Below are 27,033 nucleotides of genomic sequence, written 5' to 3'. Positions count from 1 at the left end.
ATTCCTGTGGAGTAATTACCCTGGTCAAAAAGCTGGTCATAATTCCAATTCCAGTTGGCGGATCCTGTCCTGGTTGAGGTCTCAGCTGCTGATTATGAGTTTCATTTCTCTTAGCTAGCATTAGGCATTCATCTCTAAATAAGGCTTCCCATTGTACAAATAATGGACTGGGGAGGGTAGATCTACAAATGTCTCTCCAATCTTGGGGAAGCAGGTTAGTATTAAATGTTTGCAGTATGGATTTAGTCCAAGGAGCATGAATTCCATCCTCCCTTACAGCCTGTCTCAAATCTTTAAGCTCTGCTGCAGGGAGTGGATACCAGGCTAGGGGACGCTGCCTGGTTATTTGTAAATTGACAGGAAAAGCCTCTATTGGTGGGTTTTGGGGGTCCTGAGACCGCTGAGGCTGGAAATTTTGAGGCTGGCAGCTCTCACTGTCTCTAAGGTTACACAGTTTCTCTGTGGCTGTAGGGCGTGGTGCCACAGGGGGTGGAGGTGCCGCAGGGCTTCGAGGCAGCCGAGGTGAAGGGGGAGGAGAATTTACCTGAGGATTTTTGGAAGCTTTTGAAATTTGGGTGTTAGTATCTGGGCTTGTTGAATCAGCAAGAGAGGGGTGAGGATCAATTTTACTGATGGGTGGATTTTGTTTGGCTTGGTCCGGTTTTATTTTTGAAGTTGTTGAATCTGCTACTAGGCTGTTTTTAGGGTCTTTTTTATCATCTAAAACCTCTCTTTTATTATTCTCTGGTGCCTGTAAACTTTCTTCAATTTTAGGTGGGTTTTTTAAGCACTGCTGGATGGCTGCCATTATTGGGAAAAAGGAAAGAGGAAAATCATGCTTTTCTTGGGCTTCTTTCTTATATGCCAAATGTGAAAGAAAGCTCCACATTTTTTTTTGTTGTTTTTTTAGATGTTTTTACAGCAGTCGGACACTAGAGGGCAGAAGCGCCTTGGCTGAGACTGCAGAGGAAAAATGTGTCACTTTAAATTTTTTGTCTGAGAGCTCTTTTGGCTGCGGGCGCTCGGCAGGGGTTAGCTAATTTGAATTTTTACTGAACTGGCTTTTTCCTGTTGCTTGAATGTTTGCGGGTAGGGAGACAGAGCTGGCTAGAGGAATTCTGCCTGACTTCAAAGCTTTGGTGGAGATCCCTGGAATCTTTGGGGATTTTTCTCTAACAGTGTTCAGATAGAAAAGTTGAGAAGTGACGGTTTCCAAAGTGACGTTCCTGAAATAAAAATTTCAGGGGATCACAGTGGCTCCCAGTCACAAGACCTGCCCACAAATTTGAGAGGCTGGTGGCCACCCCTAATGGTTCTTATTTGGCCGATGCATCACCAGGTTTGATATTAAAGAGATGTCTAGATAGAGGTCTTTGTCCACACCTGTATAGGTAGTCAGGGTCCCCTTGGGGGTCAGAGAGACCTTCAGTTAACACCAGGGGGTAGCCCTTGCCAGGAAACCTCAGTTGTCTCTCTGGCCCTAGCGGTCCCTCGCGAGTACTTCTAGACCGGAAAAGAAAAGGAGGAAATTTAGAAGAGAGGAAGAGATTAGATTACCCTCCTGAGTGGGAGGGATACTCACGGATTCTAGTGTTTCTGTGGGCACCAGCTCCTAGCTGGCACGAGGTTCAGAGGCTAAGCTCCACGTTGTTCAGAGGGCCCCACGTTGGGCGCCAGATATGGGGCGTGCGCACTCTCTGGGCGCACTCTTGGAATGGCACGGCGGATCCGTAGGCTCCCCCGCCGGTGCATGCACTCTCTGGGTGCACTCCCAGAATGGCACTCCCCTGCCGTGCGTCTGGAGGAAAGCTGGGCTGGTCCCGCGGGCTTCTCTGTGTCTCTATGGGCCTCAGGCGTGGTATGCGCGGGTATCTCGGGGTCACTCTGGGCCCCTGGATCTCGGGGTCCCTGCCACACCTGGCTAGTCGCTGGCGGGTCTGGCCACAGGCGTCTCTGGCCGCGGCGGCGGGTGCCCCGCAGGCTTTTCCTGGCGGCTCGGGTCCCATGTCTCTGGAAGCTTCTCTGCTGCAGAAGCGTTGTCCTGGAAGGCCCCCCCCCCGCCACACCTGGCTAGTCGCTGGCCGGTCTGGCCACAGGCGTCTCTGGCCGCGGCGGCGGGTGCTCCGCAGGCTTTTCCCGGCAGCTCGGGTCCTGTGTCTCTGGGAGCTTCTCTGCTGCAGGAGTGTTGTCCTGCCGAAATCCCGTCCCTATTCCACCCGTGTACTTTTCCTCAGGATGTGAGGTCCACTGGCCACCTGGGCCTCGCGGGAGAAGTACGGGGACAGCGAAAGCTAGGATGTCCATAAGTTGGTCACGAGGGAGTGCTGCCCCCCGGAGAGGCTAGGTTGCAGGTAGTAAGGCACAGGACTCAAGACTTGGCTTAGTCTGTGTTACAGATTTATTAAGTGTCTCTGCTCTCAGTAATTCAGCAGCTCTGTGACCCAGCTCTCTGTGTCACAGCTTTCTGCGACCTAGCTCTCTGCGACCTAGCTCTCTGCGACCTAGATCTCTGCGACCTAGCTCTCTGTGTATTAAGAGAAAGCTAGGATACTTATACCATGGGGGTAGTGGTAAAAGCTTTGGCTGTTAGATGTTTTGTGAGGCATTCTATTTACATATGGAAGTGGGTTTCTGCCAGACTGCTGTCTGCCTGGAGAAATTACAGGAAGGCATGGTACCTTTCAGAGCCAAAGGCCATGTTTATGATATGGCATTTGTGGCGGACACTTCAAAAGGAGAGACAGGAAAGATGCCAGGAAGACACCCTGCTATGAAAGGAGCCCTCAGCACATGATCCCGAGCTGCATGAGCTGTCCGGTCGTGAAGGGACTTCTACTTTGCATAACAGAGGTCTCAAACACTCCGAGGGTACCAGACACACGTGTGGTGCACTTATATATGTGTAGGCAAGGGATTCATACACACAAAATAAGTAAATATTTAGTTATTTATTTTTTGATTTTTTTTTTATGTGTATGAGTGTTATGCCTGAATGTGTGTAAGTGCACCCATGCCCTGCAGTGTACTCGGAGGACAGAAAAGGACATAGGATCCCTTGGAACTGGAGTTAGGGTGTTAGCTGCCATGTGGGTGCTGGGATTCGAACCCCCTTCTGCAAGAGCAGCCAGTGCTCTTAATTGCTGAGCCATCTCTCCAGCCCCCAAATAAGTAATGAAAAAATATTTATTTAAAATTAATGCTTTTGCTGCTGTAGACCTTTGGGTATAATATTTTAGTTTTAGATTTTTATTTTATGTATATGAGAGTTTTGCTACATGTATGTGCACCAGTGTCATTCAGTGCCAGCAGAGGCCAGAAGAGGGCATTGGATCTCCTGGAACTGACTTTAGGGACAGCTGTTAGCTGCCATGTGGGTGCTCTTAACTTCTGAGATATCTCTCCAGCCCCTTGGCATACTAGTTTAAATTGATAATTCTGTAGTCTGTAGTGATTTTACTTTTTTCCTTTTTTGTTATGATAATATATCTTTAAGATTGTTGCAAAATTTTTATGGTGGTAATTTCGTTATATTTATAAAAGGAAAGTAGTAGTAGTAGGGAAGCCGGGTCTGGTGGTCACATACATGTAATCCCAGCACTGGTGGTTACATACATGTAATCCCAGCACTGGCATGCCTAAGGCAAGAGGATCATTGTGAGTGTGAGAAGAGCCCAGCTACTTAGTGAGTTTGAGGCTAGCCTGGGATAATTAGGGAGATTTTTCTCTATAAAAAAACAACAATAGCAACAACAAAAAATGAGTACTGAGAATATAGCTCAGTGGTAAAGCACTTGCCTAGCATATGTGAGGTCCTTAAATTCAGCTTCCAGCACTGCAAACAACAAAACAAAACAATCTAGAAGTAGTAAATCTGTGCCCTAGATTTTAAAAAATGAAATGTAAATGGTAATTTTTTTTTTAAAGGAGCTTTAGGAATAAGACCTATAGAAATAATAATATGAGCCTAGAGTTTTTCATTTAATTAGGGAAATTTGGAGCTTTACTCAATTCTGACTTCTGGCAGCCCCAAACAACATTAGTTTAGAGAGATTTTAAAATATGAAATGAGGGTTGGTAAGATGGCTTAGCAGTTAAGAGCCTTGCTGTTCTTCTAGAGGGACCGGAGTTCAGGCCCCAGCACTTCTGTTGGGTATAACTCCAGTTCCAGGGGATCAGACACCTCTTCTGACCTCTGTGGGCACCAGCATACAAGTGGCATACATTCACACAGACACATAGGTTTAAAAATAGAAAACAAAAATAAAATATAAATGAAGAGCACATATATTTCAATTAAGTTTAGAATATCAGGTTAGAATCTTTTTATAGTCTTATTTATTGAAATATAATTCACATACATATATTTGACACATTTAAAGTATAAAATTCAATGGCTTTTACTATAGTCACAAAGATGTGTAAACATTACCACTACCTAATTTTAGAACATTTTCATCACTTCAAACTGGTGTCTTATTAGCAATCCTTATTTTCCTAATCCCCCATCCCTGGGAAAATACTAATAATGTACTTTCTGCCTCTATGGATTTGCCTATCAATTCTGGACACTTAAAATAATAGAATTATATGATGTGATTGCTTTATTTAGGTTAGCATAATGCTTTCAGGGCTTAATAGCAATGTGTCTATAGTTTATTTCTTCTTATTATCAAATATTCTGTTGTATGGCTATATTACATTTTACTTATTCATTTAGAAATTTGGATTTTTTTTTCCACTCTGGCTTTTATTAATAATATTATGAATGTTTATATATAAATTATTATATGGACATACATTTTCATTTCCTTTAGGCTATACATGGGAGTAGAATTGTTGGGTCAAATAGTCACTCTGTGTTTAACCTTTTACTAAATGGCCACAACCTTTTATATTCCCACCAGCAAGTGTGTGAAAATTCTAATTTCTTCGTATCCTCACCAACTCTTGTTATCTGTCTTTTAAAATTAAAACCATCCTGGTGATAGATAAAAAGTAACCATATGACGAATAGGGTTAATCAGGAGAAAGCAGAGTTTATTAGGAAAGGAACACATGGGACAGATTCCCTTCTGGACAGGGAAAGTGTCTACCCGGGTGAGCTGGGGTCTTTTTATTTTTTTTTAAAGTTGGCAGGAGACACACACACACACACACACACACACACACACACACACACAGAGGACACTGGATGGGACTGGACATGGGGACAGGGACAGGGACTATTAAAACCTGTTCTCTTTAGAGATCAAAGGGGAAGCTTGCTGTGTTGGCCAAAAAGTAGAGAAAAGTCTGCTTCTCTTGACTTCAAAGACCAGGGTGCTTATCAGCTAGGTTCCCTTTTCTCAGGAGCATGAGAAGTCCTTGAGGGGGCAGGGCTATCTGAACCTTAACACCTAGTAAGTGTGAAGTGGTAAGGTAAGGCTCTATTTGATATTCATAACTTTTGTTTACAGTCATTAGGTATAAATTGTTGAAGCTTTAACTTGCAGACAAATGACCAGATTCTTTGATGATAAGAAATGTTTTTACATTTGAGGCTGGAAGCCATGAACTTTCTAGTGAACTGTTTGGGTACAACTGGTTAATCATATTGAGTGGTGATGAAAATGCATATAAAATATGGAATGCTTCACGAATTTGTGTGTCATCCTTGTGCAGGGGCCATGCTAATCTCTGTGTCACTCCAATTTTAGTATCAGTGCTGCTGAAGTGAGCATGATGTCAGATTTTTTTTTTTCTCCCATTTTTTTTCATCTTTTTGAGACAGGATCTCCTGGGAGCTGCAGCTGGCCTGGAACTCACTATGTAGACTAGACTGGCCTTGAACTCACAGAGATCCTCCTGGCTCTGCCTCCCAAGAGCTCAGATTAAAGGCATGGGCCACCAGCAGAGCTGGACTCCAGCTATTTTTAGAGTTTTTTTTTTTTTTTTTTTTTTTTTGTCTTTTTGAGACAGCATCTCCCTGTAGCCCCAGCTGTACTAGAACTCCCTATGTAGACCAGGCCGGCCTCGAGCTCACAAAGATCCATCTGCCTCTGCCTCCCAAGTGCTGGGATTAAAGGTGTGCGCCACCACGCCCGGCTAAGAGTTTTTATTTAAATTTTTTTTAATTTATTATTTTTATTTTATGTGTATGAATGTATTGGCTGCATGTATGTGAATGCACGCATGTTTTGCAATGCCACGGAGGTCAGAAGAGGGCTTCGGATTCCCCTGGAACTGGAGTTAAGGACAGTTCGTAGCTGCCATGTGGGTGCTGGGAATCGAATCCAGGTCCTCTGCAAGAGTAGTCAGTGCGCTTAACCGCTGAGCCATCTCTCCAGTCCCAAGAGTTTTTATTTTAAAGAGTTTTGTTTTGTTATATTGTAGCTCAAGCTGGCCTGGAAGTCACTATGTAGCCCCTGGCTAGCCTCAAACCTCCAGCAATTCTTCTGCCTCAGCCTCCCAAGTGCTGGAAATACAGGGGAGCATTACCATTCCTATCTTAAAGAACATTTACTTATTTTTAAATATTTTATTTATTATTATTATTTAAACACACTGAACTTTATTAAATACTCCTTTGTTCAGTATAGGACTGATACAGTTAATAGGTAACTTTTTAAAAAATTTGTTTTTATTGAATTTTTGTGTACTTCATACAGAGCATCTCAATAACTCTTAGTCATCTTTATACCCTGGTCCCCACTGGCACCCTCCCATAGCCCCCCCCACTAGAATTCATACATTCTGTCATTTGTGTTAAGGAAGGCTTATTGTGTCAAGTTAGTGTCCCCAGAAGTTCCTCAGTTGTAAGTTCATCTACTGAGGCCTAGTCAGCTTATCTAGAGTCAGCTTATCTACTTTAGGAAGATCAGCTCTTTCTTACCTAGCAGTAATCAGTTGCCAGTATTTCTTCAGGTAAGATTGGGGTCTGCTGTCCATTTCCCCAGTTCTATGCTGGGTTTTTGTCTACTTGAGTTTGCATGGGACTTGTGTACGTGACACCATTGCTGTAGATTCATATAAGCAAGGTCCCAGGAGCTTGTAGGACTCTCTTTCCATTTATTTATTATTTTCATTTTATGTGTATGAGTGTATTGCCTACATGTAGGTAAATATACCTATGTTGTGCAGTGCCCGTGGAGGTCAGAAGAGGGCGTCAGATTCCTGTGGAACCGGAATTATGGACAGTTGTTAGCTGCTATGTGGGTGCCAGGACTCGAACCTGGGTCCTCTGCAAGAGCAGCCAGTGCTCTAAACCACTGAACCATCTCTCCAGCCCTAAAGAACATTTATTAACAGAAGGCAATTGTAAGCCCTTGGTTTGGTTTTCCTTTAACTCATTTCCTTTAAAACATTTCTAAAAATTAGAGTCCAGTTGCATATTAATATTTCAAAGTGCTCAGGTCTGGAAGATTTTTAAGGATTACCACTACCTATCTATGTTATATAATTTTATATAAATGCAAATTAATTGCTGGGCATGGTGGTATACATCTGTAATTCTAGCATTCAGAGGTTGAGGCAGGAGAATCGTTGTGAGTTGGAGGCCAGTCTAGTAGGCTATGTCTCAAACAAAACAAAGCACAAAAGAAAAATCTATTAGTCTTTATCTTTATTTTTTTCTTAGTTCACAAGTTATGAAAAACACTATAGTCCTCTTGTGCAATAACATTATTTTACAAGACAGGAAACAGTTCTTCAAAACATCGCAACAAGTTTTCTGACAATAATGAAGAACATGGGGCAGAGATTTGAGAAGGGGATAAACTGAGTGCAGACAAATCATACAATTAAATTAAATGGTATCTCTGAAAATAAGTAGGAGGCCTTAGTTATTCAAGAAAATGTTCATTAAGATTATTTGCTACTATCCTTATAGTCATGCTGAGTAAAGTTATAACTAAATGGGAAGTTATATTGAACTCACAAGGTGTTAATGTTTACATCTTACTATTTATAATCTCTCAGAGAAAGCAAAAGTAACTACAAATAGCACTATGTCAGAGACTGGTTTCTTGATCAGCAATGTCCCTTGAGTATGCAATAAACTGTTTCTAAAGTGGTCATAGCTGTTGATGACAAGAGGCCTTGAATTTCTATATGACACATCTCTTGTTCTATGTGAAAGCAAGTTTTTTGAATGTTAACTATTAGTTGACACTCTGGAGTTACTGCTACTCTTCTCATTTCCTTTAGGTTATGACAATACTGTACAAGTTTACATTTTCATTACAGGAAGTAGTCTGGGGAATGATGAGTAACATGTAGCTTACCTTTATGAGGTGCTAGATCAGATGTCAAGAAAATATTTTAGAGTATCATTAAGTTCCACTATTGCTGCTTGGTTACCACAATGATAGCAATAGTTTGGAGCACTGAAAATTGTTACTACATTCCAGTCAAGGCCCTAGTTATATCCCTGCATCACCAACTGATAAACTTTGGACACTGAGGTCACTGGCATGATTAAATGTTTTAGAAATGTCTTGGCCAAAGGTGTAACAGTTCCTCTAGGAGATACACTCGAATTGCTGAGGTCCTCTGGATCTGAACACAGTAAGTCGCATACTGGACCCTCATGAGGCACTTCTTGTAGGTGATCAAGTGCTCTGATGTGATCTGGTATGTCTACAGATGTGAAGGACCACCATGTAGACAGAAGGTCTACCTATCCACTAAGGCAGTGAGAGGAAGATAGTCAAAAAGATCTGTAAAATATTTCCAAACATTGGCAAAATTTTCTTAAACACTCATTGTAGAAACCAGAAACTTGTTATTTTATTATTATTTTTTATCTTTTTGAGACAGGGTGTCTGTGATGGTTTGAATGAAAATGTCCCCCATAGGCTCCAAGTGTTTGGACATTTTGTCCCCAGATGATGGTGCTGTTTTGGGAGGTCTTAGAAGGTGTGGCTGTCCTGGAGGAAGCACATCATTGGGAGTGGGCTTAGAGAGTTCTTAAGCCTTGCCAGATCTCCAGTTGCTCTCTTGCTTCCTGTGCCTGTGTGATGTTGTGAGAGCTTAGCTTCTGCTGCTCCTGCTCCAGCCACCTCCAACCACTGTGCCTTCCTGCCATGATGGACTATAATTCCCCAGGAACTGTAAGCTCAAATAAATTCTTCCTTCTATAAATTGCTTTGGTCAATGTTTCTATCACAGCAACGGAAAAGTGACTAATACAGTAATTGGTACCAGAGAGTGGGCTGTTGGCTATGAAGAACCTGACTATGTGGGGTTTTGGAGGAATGTGGAAGACTCTGGAAGTTTAGACTAGAAAAGCCATTAACAGGCCATTCTAGTAAACACCTGGAAGAAAGTAGTGCTGAGAACAATGTAGTTCCAGAGGGAAATAAGGACTTAAGCAGCACTTGGAATATATTGGCAAAGAGTCTGGCTGGAGTCTGCCCTTGACCTAAAAGCTTGTCTGAGGCTAAGTTGAAAAGCAATAGACTAATTTCTCTGGTGGAAAAAATTTCAAGGCAGCCTAATGTAGAAATGGTGGTGTGGCTATTAATGGTGAATATTATGCAGCTCTACAGTGAAAAAGCAAATGGGGCAGAAAGAAATACAATTTGGATTATAAAAGAGCACTAGGAAGATAAATGTTGGAGCCTTGGCACGTGATGGAGAGGATCCCATTGATAAGGAGCTTAAAGTGATTAAAGAGATTAAAGTGATTAAGGAGGGGCCTAGAGATTCAGACTTAAACAGTGGAGAGAGTGCCTCCAGGGCAAGACCATACCCAGTTAAGCCTCCATCTTGTGAAAGGAAAATGCTGCAAGGACCACTGAAGAGACGAGCTTCTAAAATGGATAAAACAGGCTGGAGTCCATCCCAAACTTGAAGTCAAACTTGGCAGTGTCGTTCACCCGGTGCTGGCTTTAGAGGCATGAAAGATGCAAGAGTGAAGGGTCATCAGTTCTTCCTCCATGGTTTCAGAGAGCCGCTGAGGCCAGGCAGCATGCAGCAGGGGTGCCTCTGCCTAGAGAAGGCCCTAATGGGCCATTGCACAAAGCTATGAAGGTGAAGCCTGTTTGGCAGTGCAGACTCCAAAAAGTTCGTGATGCCAGAGGTGTGAGGCATCTGCCAAGAAGACCTGCATACAGGGAGTGGTACCAGCACAAGAGAGAGATGTGTGTTGCACATAGCAAAGCTAGAGAGGCTGAGCCATCTAAGCCCTTTGGAAGTAAAGTGCCAGAAATTGGATGTGGAGCTACTGGATTTGGTGTTTGCCCTGCTGGTTTTTGGTCTGGTTTCAGTCCAATATTTCTTTACTATGCCTCCATTCCTCCCTTTTGGAATGGTAATGTGTACTCGGTTCAACTGGATGTTGGGAGTATGTAATTTGTCTTTTGATTTTATAGAGGCTTAAAGTTAAGATATTTACCTGAGTCTCAGAAGAGACTTTGGACTGTGGACTTTGGAATAGTAGTGAGATTGATAATGACTATGGGGACTTTTAAAGGTGGACTAAATGCATTTTGCATTTTATATGGTCATGAGCCTATGGGGGCCAATGAGTGGAATGTCCCCCATAGGCTCCAAGTATTTGGACATTTTGTCCCCACATGGTGGCACTGTTTTGGGGAGGTTTTAGAAAGTGTGGCTATTCTGGAGGAAGCACATCACTGGGGGTGGGCTTATAGAGTTCCTAAGCCTTGCCAGATCTCCAGTTGCTCTCTTGCTTCCTGTGTCTTTGTGATAATGTGAGAGCTTAGCTTCTGCTGCTCCTGCTCCAGCCACCTCCAGCCACCATGCCTCCCTGCCATGATGGACTGTAATTTCTCTGGAACCATAAGCTCAAATAAACTCTTCCTTCTATAAATTGCTTTTGTCATTGTTTCTATCACAGCAATGGAAAAGTGACTAATACAGTGTCCCTATAATTTCACCTGGCCTGGAACTTGCTAGGTAGACCAGGCTGGCCTGGATCTCACAGCGGTCCACCTCTGCCTCCCGAGTGCTGAGACTAAAAGTGTGAGCCAGCATGCCTGGCAGAAACCACAAACTTGTGTGATCTGTGTGCTCTCATGATTTCCTCAAAGAATGGTGATGGTAATATGTTCATGGTAGCAAACCCTAAGAGTAAGCAGTTCAAGTGTTTCCACTAAATAATATCCTCTGTCCACATACTATCCCATAAACAAGTAATTTGTTTCTGGTGATTTGCTACTAATTCTAAACAGTTCCATAAGATCATGAAATAGCCTGTGAACATCTCCATAGACAGTGAGTGGACACTGAACCTCTTGCACTTTGGATTCTTTTGTCAGAATCATTAGCCTTCTCACAGAGGCTCTTGATCTGGAACCAGACACTGCTTACACTCAGTCCATTGTTCAGCTTCTTGGTGAACAACTTCTCATGGGTGATGTTACCCGCCCAAACCTGCTGCGGCTCTGTGCTACACTGGCCACACACACAGACACACAGACACAGATACACATGTACACACAGGCACACACACACGTGTACACACATATGCTGCCACCACCGTTTCCCCAAGTACTTCCTGTAGCCCCTGGTGACTACTGGGTGTTCTGCTGGCTTCCCCCTAGGGTTCCAGCACTGTTCCTCTTCCTCTTTGCTTACCCTAGTGCTAGAGCTCAGCCTTTTTCTGTTCTTTATTCTTATATTTAGAATATTACTCTGTACTTATTCTGCATTCAAGGTATTAAAGCTTTTCTATGAGGTTTTGTGGGACATAGTTAAAATATAACAATAATGACTTGTTTCTGAAGTTTTTTCTAACTTCTTCCTTTCAAACCAATTAGGAAAAACTGTAGTGAGTCATTGTTTGAGTAACAAAGTACAAGTTTGGGACCTTCATTCTATATCATCCATAGTATTTTCCCATTTTAAGATCACTTTTGGAGAGTTTGACAAGGTGGCATAAGCCTGAAATCCCAGGCTGAGGCAGGAGGATCATGAGTTTGAGGTCAGCCTGGTAAGACCCTACTGAGATCCTTGTTTCAGAGGCTGAGGGCTAGAGATATAGCTCAGAGGTATAGTACTTGCTCACCATATTCAAGGCTCTGGATTTGATCCCTAGCACTGCATTCCTTCTCTCCCCCCACCCTCCCAAATCACTTTAGAATGTATTCTGACTGAACTGAACTGAAAGATTAGCATTGATTTCTTTAACAGCGTTCTAGTTGATGTGAATCCCATAATTTCTATATGAAGTTATAAAACTAGAGCATTTTTGGTGGGACTCATGAAAAGCTCTTTTTTTTTTTCCTCTTGAGATGGGGGTCTCACACTGTATGTAGCCCACAGTGGCCTCAAACTCCTGGTCCTTCTGCTTCAGCCTCCAGAGTGCTAGAATTATGGGTGTAAGCCACCACCCCAGGCTTAGGCATTTATTTTTGTGTGTAATATGATTCAGTTCTTTTCTAATGTCTCATAATCCCAGCACTTGGGAGGCAGAGGCAGGCGGATCTCTGTGAGTTCAAGGCCAGCCTGGTCTTCATAGTGAGTTCCAGGCCAGTTGGGGTTACAGGTAGACCCTGTCTCAAAAAAAAAAAAAAAACCAGAAAAACAAAAAAAGATAAAAACTAAAAAATACCCCACAAACTTTTATTATAGAGTAGATGTGTGTTTTTTAAAAAAGACTTTCATGGCATAATAGTCTGCCAAAATTCACTTAACTTTAAAAAATATTTATTTGTGTATGAATGTGTGTGGGTACACGTGTGGAGATCAGAGGACAACTTGTAGAAGTTGGCTCTTTCCTTCTACCACATGCGACTTATTTTATGTGTATGAGTGTATTGCTTGCATGTGTGTAAGTGCACTCATGTTGTGCAGTGCCCATGAAGATCAGAAGAGGGCATCAGATCCCCTAGAACTGGAGTTACAGATGGTTCTTAGCTTCCATGTGGGTGCTGGAAATTGAACCCGGGTCCTCTGCAAGAGCAGTCAGTGCTCTTAACTGCTGAGCCATCTCTCCAGCCCCAGTACTCTATTCAATATTTCTAAAGAACGAGTAAAAAGATAAATGGCTTGTAGATGCCTCCCCATAATAGGGACAAACTGACATAGGCGAAGTAAAGAATTGGGAGTGGTAGGCAGCTGGTAGAGGCTGAGAAAGATGCAAGGACCAAGATGAAGGAATTGGGTTTTATATAATAGCTTCCTTATAAGTGATAAAGATGGTATGTTTCTGAGTAAAAACATTGAAACTCTGAACATTAGTTTGTGACTGAGGCCTATTCCCTCTGTAGCTCACACCCCCTACTGTCCTTGCTTATGACAGTGTGCATATATTTGAGGAAAATGCATCTTGAGCTGTGTTGTATGAGACTTGTTATCAGTAGCACACTAAATAAAGCTTTCATGTTGCTTACAGTGTAGGAATTTAGTAATTAAAATGTGGCCCCTTTGTTACAGATCTTCAAAGAGACGTGTTTTACATTTAAAAAGAATGGAACACATTTTGATAACAAATTTTTTTTATATAGCCTTTGCACTTTTTTTTGTTTGTTTGTTTTTGAGACAGGGTCTCCCTGTAGTCCCAGCTGACTTGGAACTTGCTTTGTAGACCAGGTTGGCCTCAAACTCACAGAGATCTGCCTGCCTCTGCCTCCCAAGTGCTGGGATTAAAGGTATGCGCCACCACACCCAGTGCCTTCCCACTCTTAAGGTATTAGAAACATTAATATTGATAGAGATACACAGGTGATGTTTTGGCTAACTGGAAAGTTGTTTCTTTTCCTTGTTAACTTTTTTAAAAAATATTTTATTATTTTTATTTTATGTGTATGTGTGTATTGTCTGCATATAGGTAAGTGCACCCGTGTCGTGCAATCCTTGCAGAGGACAGAAGAGACTGTTGGATCCCCTGGAACTGGAGTTATGGACCATTGTTAGCTGCCATGTGGGTGCTGGGGTTCGAACCTGGGTCTTTAAGAACAGTCAGTGTTCTTAACTGGTGCACTATCTTTCCAGCGCCCCCCCCACCTTGTTAACTTCTTTTAGATGCTTTAAGTGAAGAGTGACTTTAGAAAGAAATTATCCTAAGTCAGGATTGCTAAGTGTATTCCCTAGGAACAAGGAAATGTTTTTTAATCACGTAAGTTTGGGTTTTCAGCATGTTGTATTGATTAGGTAGAGATTTGTAAATATACATTAGTACTTCAGAGATTGAGAGCAGAAATGAACTTGCTGAAATTTGTTCAGTTACATGTTACTAAACTTGTGTGGCTTTGGAATTCCTGTTTCCCATGTTAATATACCTTTCACTGCTCTAGGTCAACTTTTAACTGTTTTTATAAAGCCTCATTGTCACAATATCCATGAATATTTGAACTCTCAGTTGGTAAACCCTTATTACTTGCTGAAGGAACTCATTTTGTTGCTGATAAAAGCTCATTATTAGTATTTAATTTTATATTTAGCAAAAAAATCTGCTTTTCTCTAGTATGAATCCTTTTGTTTTCCTTCCTTCCTCCCTCCCTCCCTTCCCCCTTCCTCCCTCCCTCCCTTCCTTCCTTTTTTCTTTCTTTGGTCTTTCTGAGACAGGGTCTACTGTAGCTCCAGCTAGCCTAGAACTCACTTATGTACACCAGGCTGGCCTCAAACTCACAGACATCTGCTTGTCTCTCTGTCTCCTGAGTGCTAGGATTACAGGCCTGCACCACCACGCCTGGCGTGTTTTGCTTTCTGAAACTACATAGAACAAATAATTACGTTCTTAACATCCAAAGATGCCAGGATAGTGTGTTGTCTTCTAGCATAGTACCAGGATAGCATCTTGTCTTCTAGTATGTACCAAGATGGCATCTTGTCTTCCAGCATACTAATTCAAAGCTCAGGCTTTGGATTCAGATTCCTGGTGCTTCACATTTCAGTTATAGTACTTTTGCGGTATGTTTTTGGGAAAATTAACAAAGTTTTCTGTGCCAGAGTTTTCTTTCCTGTAGAGTGGGATTCACAGTAATACTTCAGTGAGTTAAATGAGAAATGGAATGAATGGATTTAGGACCTCCGAAAGCAGGCACTGAAATGGGTTTAATAGTATAAAAGAATTTTTAGGGGGAGAAGAGTAGAGAGGAATGTCTGTGAAAGGAAAGGGAAGGGATGAATTGGCCAGGGAGAACCTCAGTCAGTGATGCGGATCAGAAAAATCTCAGCCAAACGAATAGGGAACTTTAGAGCACCAAATGCCTGTTGGAGCACAACACTGGGCAGAAGTGGCCAGATTCTACTACCTCCATCATGTTTAATCACTGGATAGGGGCTGCCCATGACAAGTATGGCCTCAGTTGGGAATCTGAAATGACTTCTGAACAGGCTGCACTTGGAGGCTGTTAGCTAACTACACTCCTTGCCCCAGTGGAAGTTCTATTTTTGAAGGAAGAACTAAGTAAATGTTACTGTCCATTCCTTGTGCTAAACTGATCTGTGTATTTAAACATTTTCTGAGAGCAGCAACTCTAGGATCCATAAACCTCCCTTCCTAATGGGAAATGTAGAAGGAGGTGATTCAGAGGTTTCAGCCCCATTGCTGTAACTGATCTCAGGCTACAATAGTTTTCATTGCCTGCTTCTTCTACTATCCAATCTACATAGTTCTTGCTCTCGGCTATCATTCATCCTGGTCTTGGCTGCTTATTTCTTATTTCTGAGGGGTCTGAGAATCATACCTTCTTAGGCAGGTGTCCCTATGTTTTTCCATTCACAGTCATAACTGGGCAGGAGATTTTTCCAGTTGGTACCCTAGTGATTATCTAAGTTCCATGCCTACCTCTTCTTGTTCCTATTGTGTAACAGTAGCTACTTCCTGCTGAAGATGAGGGTAAGTTACCCTATAGAGATGATTATTCCTCTTCTGTCTCTTTTCTAGATACAAAGAGTTCCAAATGGACAGGCTGCAGTTGTAATTTGTAGTTCATTGTAATCTTTGGTATGTCTCCAAGTAAAGAAAGTGTGCCTTTTTGGTAGGAGGCTCTCTAAGTCTGTAGACCCCTTAGTCCTTCAGCGGATCATTGGGAATGATGACAGTGGGTGTATTTCTCCTTCCACCTGTCTCTCAGATCCATGTTTTCCTGCTACTAGGTATATAGGTCTGAATCAGTTTAGATACTGCATAGTAGAGGAGATTGCATGCTTTTACCGCTGAGCTGGAGTATCAGCTGTGCTTTCAGTAGGCCATGTAGGACTCAAGTATGAAAATCCACTTCTTGTGTTATGGTTTTATATAGAGCTGTAATGGAAATGATCACTGAATCTCACTGTTATGGGCACATTGCCAGAAATCTTTCATTGTAAAGAAGATCCTTTAGTTGGATTCTGTGTCTGTGGATGAGGTACTATATGAGTTCATTTTCAGTTGCTAATAACATACTATCACAGACTAGAAGTTGTAAAGAAAAGATACGTTCCAAACACTTGGAAAGCAAAGGCAGGCAGATATCTGTGAGTTCAAGGCCAGCTTGGTCTACATAGCGCCTTCAGGCCCCCTGGGGCTACAGAGAGACCCTGTCTCAAAAACACCAAAAAAAAAAAAAAAGTGTGTGTGAGAGAGAGACTTATTTTGCTCATGGTTCTGAAGGTACAGAGGGTTATGGCCTTCTTGCTAGCAAAGCCCAGAGACAGTACAGAGCATCACAGTGCAAGGGGTAGGGAATACAGACATACCACCCCCAACACACACATATACATACACATGTATAAATCTGTTTCTTTTGGTCGTCACCTTTTTCTTATAAAGCAGCCAGGATTCCATCATAGAGCCTCTACCCTATTGACTTCATCTGATCCTAATCACTTTCCAGAGGTCCACCTCTAAGCTGCATAGTACAATTAAGTTTCCACTTCCTAATACTTTACAGTGGGGATTGAATTTCAACATGTGGAGCCCTGGGAAGCATACTAGACCTTATCCAGACCCAGTAGATGTCTGTGACCCTTAGGTAGTGGTGTTAGGGCTCTTACTAACTGGAAAGGCAAACCCATACCTGTAATAACTGTTTCTTTGCAGTTGAATTGCTGATCCTTCTGAGATAGAAAGGATGCAGGGTAGTCAACTTACCATCTAGTAGCTTGTTGATCTGTTTGAAGTATAGTGCTATCTTGGGAACTTGGCAGTGGATGTTCAGACTTGGTAAATTCAAGTCCATGCTTCCTTTTCCTTCCTCCATCTTCATTTCTGCTACAGTGACCTATTCATTCATGTCCTCCTCATGCCAGTTCTGAGGTGGCATATGTCAGCTGAGTCATTTGTCCATTTGGCGGTTCAGAGGCTCTTCTGTATCAGATGCTTTCTGGTGGGCATAATACAGGAAACAGATTTTATGCTTTGTGTTCAACTCCTTATGTTCATTCGTTTGCTCCTCTCTTACGGTGTTTTTCTTTAAAGGCCTCTAACCAGTTGGCCAGCCCACTTGCCATTGTTTATGAGTGTATATATTCTCATCTCAGTCTACTTTTCTTTCTACAAAAATTTCATACTCAGGTGGATTACTTGAAGCTCTGTTAGAAAGGTTTTTCTTTCTATTGTCAAGATTACCCTCATGCATGGCTATGATGAAGGTGTTTTGTTTTCAGCTGGCTTTCACATAGTGAACTTTAGCTTTTTTCTTTTTCTTATGATGGCCTTCTAAGATCTCCAAACAACTGTAGATGTGAGCTGAGAGAAGAGTGCTCATGGAATTGTATTGTGTGTTATGGGAATCCCGGCTACCTGCTTCAGTAGCTCCTGTCCTTTGGTTCTGTTTCATCTCATCTTCGGCATTACAATGTATCACTGCTGATCTCTCTTGGCTTTATGACTTGAGAATCCTAGAAACTCAGCTCATTATGAAAAGTTCTGAACACATGGTGCCCCAAGATCAAGATTCTATCTCTCTTTTTTTTAATAGTTCCTCCTTTATACAAAACTATGTTATACATACTTTTCAAGGTGTTCAATAATGTACAAACTGTAATAAACATTCTGGTACACATCTTTTTGCACATTTTAGTGTCACTACAGATAGATTCTTAGTTGTACATATCTTGGGCATGTGTGTATTTTAATTTGCTAGATCTTGCTTAATTATCCTTTAAAACATTCCAGTCAGTTACAGTAGTGCTTAAAATTGTCCTTGTACCTGCCACTAGATATAAGATTTTTAGTATATGATTCTGTTATAAATTGATAAGTATGATTAATAGATTTTGTTTCAAGTCATTTGAAAATGTAGAAAAAATAGGGATTGTCAATATGGCTCAATGGTAAAGGCATTTACTGCCTGACAATGCAGGCCTGACCTGAATTTGATCCTTGAAACCCCCATAAAGGTGGAAGGAAGGGTTTTTTGGTGTGTGTGTGTGTGTGTGTGTGTGTGTGTTTTTAATGTGTATGAGTGTGTTGCCTGCATGTGTGTAAGTGCACCTGTGTTGTGCAATGTTGCAGAGGTCAGAAGAGGGCATCAGATTTCCCTGGAACTGGAATTAAGGACGGTTCTTAACTGCTGTGTGGGTGCTGGGAATCGAACCCGGGTCCTCTGCAAGAGCAACTAGTGCTCTTAACCACTGAGCATCTCTCCAGCCCCGGAAGGAAGTTTTTTTAATTTTTAATTTTTAATTTTTCCTTAGTAAAGCAGATATTTTAACATATTATGGAACAAACTCTACACTGAATTATTTACATGTATTAATTCATTATACAATCACTCTGAAAGATAATAGCAAGCTAGATCTAGGACATGTAGTCTTATCTACAATTCTGTAAAGATTCTATTGGAAAAGAGAAGTTGGTCCTAAAATATTGGTTCACATACCTTGAGAATACATCTTTTCTGATAAGATCCTCTGTTTCTTTTTTTTTTATGCACTCTTTTATTATTTTTTTAAGGGGCTTTTGGCTACTCTTAACATTCCCCCCCTCTGAAGAGGTAACCCTAAAATCTTTTAAGGATTAGATAAAAGCTCCCAAATACTTAAGACATTTTTGGCCTTTGGAATGGAGTATGTTGATAGGAAGCCCAAGGACATTGTGAATTTTAGCCAAGAAACTGGCTACTTTTCTTTGGAGTCTTTTTCCTGTAACTGCCTAGCCAATTCCTACCTCCTATTCTTATCAAACCATCCTCTCAACAGGTTACCCAAATTGCCAATAGGGAATCAGGATGCAGACCACTCTGGGCAATTGGTGTACCCCTTCAGTGGGTCTATCTAAAAGACTCCCAGATTGCATAACTCTTATCACCACTTGGAGGCAGGATCTGGGCATTCTCAGAGGGAGGCCAGAACCCAGCACTCTCTGGTGGACTCAAGATTCTATCTCTTAAGGGGCTGTTGTTCTGATAGCATGGTTTCTTGTAGGACTCCAGTTCCTGTAGAACTGGGCTCTGATTCTTCCACTGAGGCTTCTTATCAGCTTGTTACCATTCTTTATATTTCCAACAGCTTAGGGACTGCTTTCAGTAAAACTGGAATTGCTGCAGAGTTGTTTTCCACTCAAAGCTGTCATGTCACCCTATAGGTCACAGTAATCTGTGTGGAATGTGTTGCTTTTAGAATCTGATGAAGTCCATCAGTCATTATGATGATGCAAGAAACAGCAGTTTTCTTAGGAAGGGGTACTTTATCATGACCTTGCCACCAGACTCCTAACTTCACTGAGATGACAGAACCCTGAGTATAGTTGCCCCAAGTATTTGTGAATTCCACATCCATAGACATCCATTGAAAGTATTCAGAAAACAAATGTGTCTGTACAGACATTTTTCCTTGGCATTATTCCCTAAACAACAGAGTATCACAACTATTTATATATCATTTATATTGTACTTGGTATTATTAGTAATCTGGAGATGACTTAAAGGATAACAAGATGATGTATGTAGATGATATGCACTTTATGGAAGAGATTTGAGCATCAAAGATTGAGTAACCAGGATTGAGTATCCATGGATTTTGTTGTTCCAAGGACGTGAAGGCCTGGAACCAACCCTCACTGATACAAAGAGATGTGTGTTTGTAGAGTTTTATCCCATCCTTTCAAACATCCTTATCTTTCTAGTCCTTCAGCTTGTTAGCTGCCCCTTGCAATATCAGCATGCCATTCATGTAATGGTGTTGCAAGTCTGTCTCTTCAGACAGTAAGGAGATATATGAGTCAGTGGGTCTGGATATGAAAACTGGCTTAGGTCCAGGAATTGGTTAGGGGCCACAAGCTTTTTATTGGGACAATTACCTTCAGCTTTTGTTTATTTATTCCTGTTTGTTTTGAGTGCATATATTCAGTAGGACTGTAATTGACTGTGTACCTTTCTCCTCAGGATACCATATCCCATTAACTAGCTCTACAACCCCTGAGGGTCTAACCGTATTGTCATCCTCCTGTCAGTCATTCTGATACTGGTTCACTAGCTTCTGGTGCTGCCACTTGGCAGCCATTGCTTCAGTGCCCCATCATTCCATTGCTGTCAGTGAGCCAAACTCTGACATCTGTTAGAGAAAAACACCACGGAACTTCTTAGCGGTGCCTCTCTAACAGTGGCTTTCTTTCTTTCTTTCTTTCTTTTTTTTTTTTGAGACAGGGTCTCCCCGTAGCCCCAGCTGGCCTTGAACTCACAGAAATCCTCCAGCCTTTGCCTCTTGAGTGCTGGGATTAAAGGTGTGCGCCACTACGCCCAACTCTAACGGTGTATTCTTTTTTAAAAATATTTTATTATTTTTATTTCATGTGTATGAGTGTAAGTAAATGCACCCGTGTCGTGCAGTGCCCGCGGAGGACAAAAGAGGCTGTCAGATCCCCTGGAACTGGAGTTAGGACAGTTGTTAGCTGCTGTGTGAGTGCTGGGATTAGAACCAGATCTTCTACAAGAACAGTCAGTGTTCTTAACCTCTGAGCCATCTCTCCAGCCCCAACAGTGTATTCTTAGTGGCCTTGGTGAATGTTTTAACTTCACAATATATCCACTTTGCCGTACCTGCTTTCCTAATCCCATCCTCCACTGTCCACTGCGCTATGTCCATTCAGGCATTTCATTTTTTTTTCCAGGCTTCTAGGAGCCATCTTCCAGGCAGTAAGAACCCCTAGATTCATGTCACAGTTAATTCCTATATCCTAAGACATTGTTTCCTCTGTGCTCCACCCCACCCAGTGACTTTAACTCAATCTAATGTTTCTACTTCTTTGATAAAACAAGTTCAGAATCTAGCACTGTAGGTATTCCTCTACATTCTGCTGGTTTATACTTGCTAATTCTTACAGTTCCTTTGGAATATATATTCTCTTTTCTTCCTTTTTAGGCTCATCATGTCCTTGGTAAGGGTAGCATTAACTACTATTGTGGCACTAGAAGTGGAAATGGGGGACGATCTGAAGGAGAGCCCATGTTACCTTTCAGGGCTGTTGGGAGAATTCTTTCCCTAGGGAGACGTAAACAAATGTCTGCTTCCTCCTTGTAAGGCTCCAATGACAAACCAGAGTACAGTTCCACCGAAGTATAACTTGGGGAACCAATGAGTTTATTGGGCTTACTTAGGGAGCATAGGTGAGGGGTTACTTATAGAAACATGGGTGACCCCAGAGCATCCAGAAAGTCTCATCCAGCATGACTGACTTCCCCATAACTACGCAGATGGCGCTTCCATGCTTTAACCTTTCATACTCTATATACTCTAGCACCTCCCAAAACCATGAGGCCACATGAAATTAGTTCAGAATTACATGCAGATGGCTGGGAGGTGCAGGAGGGAGTGGATGGAATCTCAGGTCAGAGTCCAGTGACCCTTTCCAACCCCTCTTTCTATGAGGGAATGACAGCTGTCAACAAGCTCAATCTTGGGGGTCTCTAGGACAGCTCAGAGGATAGCATTCTGTATCAAGGACAAAGGAAGTATGTCCCTCATGGTGGGGGGTGCTAACTTGTTGGGTTCAAAGGAGTTTGGAGAAGACATCCTGGAGGGGCCACCATCTTGGGCCTCTCCCATCAATCAGGCTTCTAGTTTTTCTAAACTAAGACTCTGACCTTAGCATAACACTTTCCCAGGCTGAGCATTTAGCTTTGAAAAATTGTTCCTAACCACCCTGAGTTTACTCTGTGCTTTGTTGCTTTCCCACTGCAGGTGATAAGGATCTCTTTGTGTGCTACCAAATAGCCCTTTGGCCCTCACTTATTTGTTAGTAGTCCTCTCTAGGGAGTCTGTGCAACAAAATAGCTAGCTCATTCTGTTGCTCTTGTAACTCATACTTTTCAGACTTTTTAATCTTTACCTTGCCATAGAATTTCTCTCTGGGAACATTCTCTCAAGTCAAAGCTTGTGGAAGTTTATTACTTGGGCCACCAGCTTGTGCCAAGGACTGTCTATCTCTCATACACCACCTGGAATGAGATTTTCATTGCCAGCAGTATAGTAAATGATCTAGTTTCCAGGCCCCGTTTTTGTTTTTTACCTCCTGCTTTCTCAGTCCTTGTCTGCTACCAACTCTATCAGTTCAAGTGTTTCAGGAAGTAGCTGTTAAGACAGGGTTAGGAATATAAGAGGTTTATGTAGGAGGGAAGGAGTCCTGAGAAAAGGATGGAAGAATTGTCAGGAAGAGCCTCAGAGAGCCATGCAGATCCCAACAACCAAGTGAGAGCTCTGGAGCGAAAATTGTCCTTTAGAGAACTTCTATATTAGCAGAAATGGCCAGTTTATAGTGCCTATGCTGTGATCAGTCATTAGCTGAGGCTGCACAGAAAGAACATGGCTTTGGCTTAAAAGCAGGGGATCCTGAAGGGAATGCAACTGGGGATATGTTACTGTATGCCTAGCACTTATTTGCAAGTTCTTTTATGAAGGTTACTATATAAGCAACACACTTCCATACATAAGTACTAAACAAATGTTAGGTACTAATGTTATAATGATTGTCTGAGTATATTTTCCTAAGTTGCATTTGTGTCTAATAACTAAAACCTGAGGACTGGAGAGATGGCTCAGCAGTTAAGAGTGCTAGCTGCTCTTGTAGAGGACCTGGGTTCAGTTCCCAGTACATGGTGGCTAATAACTATCTGTAGCTATAGTTCCAGGAATCTGAGGCCCCTTCTGTCCTCTGTGGGCACACACACATATACATAAATAAAAATCAAATTAATATTAAAAATAACTAAAACCTTTTCTAGATACTTTGATTTTGTCATTTTTTTTCTTTTGAATATGTTTGGCAGTATGTGACATAAGTTTTCTACTTGTAATTGAAAATAAATATTTCACTTGTGGTCTGGCACATGGTAATTTGTTGATTGAGATGAATTATGCCACTGGTCAGTATGACATAGAACATGGTGATCCTGTCAGTTCTCATAGCTTTTGCCTTTTCCTTTTAATTTTTTTTATTATTTTTATTTTATGTGTCTGAATATACTGCCTGCATGTATGAAGTGCACCCATGTCATGCACTGCCTGCGGAGGTCAGAAGAAGGCCTTGAATTCCCCTGGAACTGTAGTTTCAGGATGGTTGGTAGCTGCCTTGTGGGTGCTGGCAATTGAACCTGGATTCTCTGCAAGAGCAGCCACTGCTCTTAACTGCTAAACCACCTCTCCAGCTCCTTATCTTTTCTTTTTAAAAAACATTTTATTTATTTTTATTTTATGTGTATGAATGTAATGCAGAGTTTCTCTGGGAACATGAAAAATTCTAGAGCTGGGTGAAGGTGATAGTTGTACAACAGTATGATTGTATTTATCACCACAGAACTGTACATTTAATGGTGTTTAAATTGGTAAACTTTTTGTTACACATTTTTTTGCCACAATAAGAAGAAAAAAAAACCAGGCCACTATTAACCAATAATAATAATGTTCAGAAACTACTGATCCCTTTTTTATCCTTCCCCCCTTCTGTGTGTGTGTGCGTGCGTGTGTGTGTGGGGGGGTGTAGGTGTGTGTGTGTGGTGGTCCTTTCTTTTTATGAGACAGTTCAGGATAATCTTGAGCTCCCTGTGTATTCCAGATTGGTCTTAAACTCTTGAACTTCCTGCTTTAGCATCCTGGGTGCTGGGCTTACAGGCATGTGCCACTACCATGCCTGAATTCTTGGTTTTAATCAGAGGCTACTAGCCTCAGCTTGGTTTTTATTAAACACACACAATAAAAACTATCACCCTAATGGTGAAACACTGAACAAAATTCTATTAAATTAAAAAACAAAAGAATTTATCTGCTATTGCCACTTTTGGAGCAATTACCAATGTAATTAGACAAGAAGAGAAAGCATAATACACCATTGTGGAGCGGGAGATGAGCAACTTGATTCAGGTGGCTTTGTTGAGCTGTCTCAACTATGTTAGCAAATAAAAGACCCATTGGAAAGATGATGGGACCCTTGAACAGTTTGCTTGGGAGAGTATTGTGTGTAAGTCTGCATGTGTACATGATATGCATATCTGAGAGGAAACAGAATAAACCAGTTGTGACAAGGGAGAGGGAACATGATTGAATCAATCTATATAACCACTGTTTGGCGTAGGTAAATAGAGAGCTAGTTCTTAGGTGTGTATATCTATGTGGATCTGTCTGCTTACTTGAATCAGAGCACTTTCTCTTCTGAGATAGCATGTAGGAGAGATTCTGTTAATAGGGTTTTGAATTTAATAGGGCCAAAGTAGTTTAGAAGTCTAGATTCTATCAATGGAAAAGATTAATATTTCAGGTTCAATAGTTAGTGGTCAACATAGTTCCTATTGTAAGATGATGCAGATTATAAGAATTTTTGATAGTTGCTCATGGCAGTATGTACTTGTAATTCCAGTATTCAAGAGGCAGAGACAGGAGGATCACTGTATGTTTGAGAATAGCCTGGTCTACATAGGAAGTTCCAGTTCAGCCAGGGCTACATAGAAAGAGGCTATATTAAAAAAATTTTGCTGGGCATGGTGGTGTACATCTTTTTTTTAAATTTTTAATAATCAGAGGCATGGAGATATGCATCTCTTTCACAAGTGGCTGTAAGTTTCTAGGTTCACAGTTGAATTAATACAGTTATATAATATTGAACTCATTATAAGCCCTGTAAGACATAAAATTGAATGAGTTTTTAACCTTTAAAAATATCTCCATTTCATTTTAGAATATATCATTACTTGCAGAAGGACTCATTGTTTTTGCTACTAACACTGAGATATTGGCACATGAATCTCTAATCTGTATTAGATTATTACCAGTCATAATCGGTTGCACTTGGATCCTTGGTGCATGTGTATGTCTATAAAGTCAATGGGTAGATTTCAATGGCAATGTTTATCACCTCTGCTAAACAACATAAGGTAAATTTTTATGCTTCCTCCTCAAATATGTCTTTTTTTAAAAGTTTGTTGATTTTTTTTTGTGTGTGTGTATCACACAGAACATCCCAAATCATCTTATTCAACTATGCACCCACTTCCCAGATGGCACCCTCCCATAGCCTCCCTCCCCCTACTAGAGCCCTTGTACTCTGATATCCCTGCTACAGTCTGCTGTGTTGTCGGCACCCCCAGCGATTCCCCACTACTTGCGCTTCTGGTGAATCTAGTCAGCCTATCTAGAGCGCTTTGTTTTAGGAAGGTCAGCTGTTCATGATCTAGCAGCAATCAGTTGTCAATATTCCTTTAGATAACATTGGGGTCTGCTGTTCATCTTCCAAGTTCTATGCTGGGTTACTATCTGGGAGTTCCTTTAGCCACCCTGGCCAACAACTCAAAAGAAGGTATCTCCTGTCTGGCATTGTTGCTTGTTATGTAGCCTTTAGCTATGCATATGGACTCTTAAAAATTATATTGGCCCCTTTAATCTTTGGTTATACTGTCCTTTTGGGTGTTTAAATCCATACAGTTGGCCCAGATAAACCAATTTATTTTTACTCTTAAGGACATTTGAGGATCTGTTCCTCAGGGGTCACATGGGCTTGGGAGGAGCCCCTGGCTCCTTTCTTCTACCAGTTCTGTATATGTGAATTTAAGTCAAAGGTCCTGCTTCAACCATGGTTGGCTTTGCTTGGAAGCATGGAAGAAATGATTCCTCTGTGTTGACCCTCTTCTTTATAGACTGGACACTGGTTCAAGTCCATCTGGTGGGGTCTCCTTGGCCTCCTTGATCAAGAGGACAGGCGACCTTGGAGGGCAAGGTCGGGCAAAAACTATCCTTTAAATCTCTCTGGCCAGATTAGTACAGGCCTCAAAGTATGTCTGTTAAACATCCAAGAAGGTTAGTTTCACCAGTCTGGTACTTTTAATTACTGTGTGTCATGTAGATAAATCTTGGACAAAGACCAATTTTTCCAGATAAGCCTTACCTAGACATATATTTCTTGATCTGCTATGTATAATTTGTTAGTAGATTGTAGGAGTAATATGGTTACCTCTGGTTTTTAAAACTAGCTAGGCATTGTTTATCTCTTGCATTGTCTCACCCCTCCATCATGGTTTTCCCACTTAAGGTGCCCCCATTTCCCCCCTTTCTCCCTTACTAATACCCTTCTCCTATGGTCCTACCTCTCTTGAGCTCCTTCTTTCCCTTTATCCCCTAGGTTCCTTGTATACCCTTCCCTCCCCCCTCCCTTAAACTAACCCAATTTTTATCCATATCTCCCTTATTAAGGCCTGTTTCCTACTGTTCTTCTCTTTCAAGTTCTTTCTTTTCCTTTACCTCCCTGTTTCCTTTCCATTATCCTGGTTCCTGTAGTTATGTCTGGATACATACTTAATCAGGGTTTGGTTCTAGGATCCACATATGAGGGAGAACATAATGTTAATTTTTTTTGAGTCTGTGTTACTTCACTTAGTATAACAGTTTCTAGTTCCATCCATTTACCTGCGAATTTTATGATTTCATCTTTCTTTACTGCTGAGTAAAGAAAGAAACTCCATCATATAAATGACCCACATTTTCATTATCCAATCATCAATTGAGGGACATGTAGGTTGCTTCCATCTCTTAGCTGTTGTGAAAAGAGCAGCAACAAACATGGATGTACAGGTGTCTCTGCAATAGGACGAGTTCTTTGGGTCTATGCCAAGGAGTGGTGTAACTGGGTCAAATGGTAGGTTCATTTGTAGTTTTTTAAGAGTTCTCCACACTGCTTTC

At 41.5% G+C, this 27,033-nt stretch overlaps 1 protein-coding gene, 1 non-coding gene and 1 pseudogene across 4 annotated transcripts in view; 1 reads left to right on the top strand and 2 right to left on the bottom strand.

Moving 5' to 3' along the window:
- The window catches only part of Zfyve9 (zinc finger FYVE-type containing 9), a 287,358-nt gene that overhangs the window by 7,226 nt on the left and 253,099 nt on the right, over positions 1-27,033 (top strand). The window lies entirely within an intron of this gene.
- Positions 5,617-5,720, bottom strand: LOC115069514. Its single transcript, XR_003848777.1, has one exon. It is a non-coding gene; the product is annotated as a U6 spliceosomal RNA (small nuclear RNA).
- On the bottom strand, positions 8,218-11,504 carry LOC103730251 (annotated as a pseudogene).

This window comes from Nannospalax galili, unplaced genomic scaffold (genome assembly GCF_000622305.1).
Source record: "Nannospalax galili isolate Female #2095 unplaced genomic scaffold, S.galili_v1.0 scaffold713, whole genome shotgun sequence".
Classification (NCBI taxonomy): Eukaryota; Metazoa; Chordata; class Mammalia; order Rodentia; family Spalacidae; genus Nannospalax; species Nannospalax galili.
This window is presented reverse-complemented; position numbering and strand designations above follow the sequence as displayed.